Genomic DNA, 1,085 nt, shown 5'->3' on the forward strand with positions numbered 1-1,085 from the left:
TCTGCCCACTTTTGTAGTCTGTCTAAATCTAGTTGTAGCCTCTCTCTCCCTTCAAGTGTGTCCACCTCACGCCACATCTTACTGTCATCAGCAAACTTGGGCAGCGTGCTTTCCACCCCCTCATCCAAGTCGCTGATGAAGATGTTAAACAGTGCTGGCCCGAGGACCGAGCCCTGGGGTGCCCCACTGCTCACATCTCGCCAGGTTGAGTACAACCCATCCACCACTACTCTCTGGGCGCGCCCCATCAGCCATAGGATCCTGTCCCTAGGCCTGGTTGTGTAACCCATGACTCACACCTATCCCTCTGTGACAGGAGCGCCTCTTTGGGGTCTGTCTACTTGTGGCCCTGCCCACCTGTTATGGGCCAACTGCCCACCTTCTCTTCTGCCATGCCTTGTTGTTAATTATTTAATAGATGGTAATTAAGCGGGAGGCTGCCCATTTTCTGCCCCGATGCCAGGGGGCACTATCTGCAGCTCCTTTCCTCCCCTACAATGCAGCCCAAGCCTCGCAGATGGAACTGACGTTGTTCGGTTGGGGCCTTATTATAAATTTGGCCCCCTGGGCTCTCCGCAGCCCTGTCTCATGCTGCACCTTCACTGGTGCTCAGGCTCTCCGCAGCCCTGTCTTGCACTGTGCCTCACTGGTGCTTGGGCCCTCTATAGCCCTACAAAGTGCTGCGCCTTCTCTGGTGCCGGGGTCAGTGCACCCCAAAAGCTGCGCCCCCTCTGGTGCCGGGGTTGGTGCACCCCAAAAGCTGCGCCCTCTCTGGTGCTGGGGTCCCCATGCTGCCGTGGGTCCCTTATGAGGCCTCCTCCTTCCCCTAATAGCCTCACCCAAACCACCGGTTTTAAACAGCAAACAAAACACAAGCCCCTGGGCTATAACATCATTCAAAACCATATCGGGGAATACTCTGTCCCTCAACAGCGTCAGGAGCTGCTCTTGCAGGCAGGCCTTTCTCCTTTGGCGGCTCTGGGAGAGCTCCTTCCCCCTTGGCTGCTGGCAAGGAACTGCCATCTTGGCCTCAGGCCTGGGGTTTATATGTGAGCCAGGCCCTGCCCCTTCCGGTCCGCTGACCG

This window comes from Alligator sinensis, unplaced genomic scaffold (genome assembly GCF_000455745.1).
Source record: "Alligator sinensis unplaced genomic scaffold, ASM45574v1 scaffold1081_1, whole genome shotgun sequence".
Classification (NCBI taxonomy): Eukaryota; Metazoa; Chordata; order Crocodylia; family Alligatoridae; genus Alligator; species Alligator sinensis.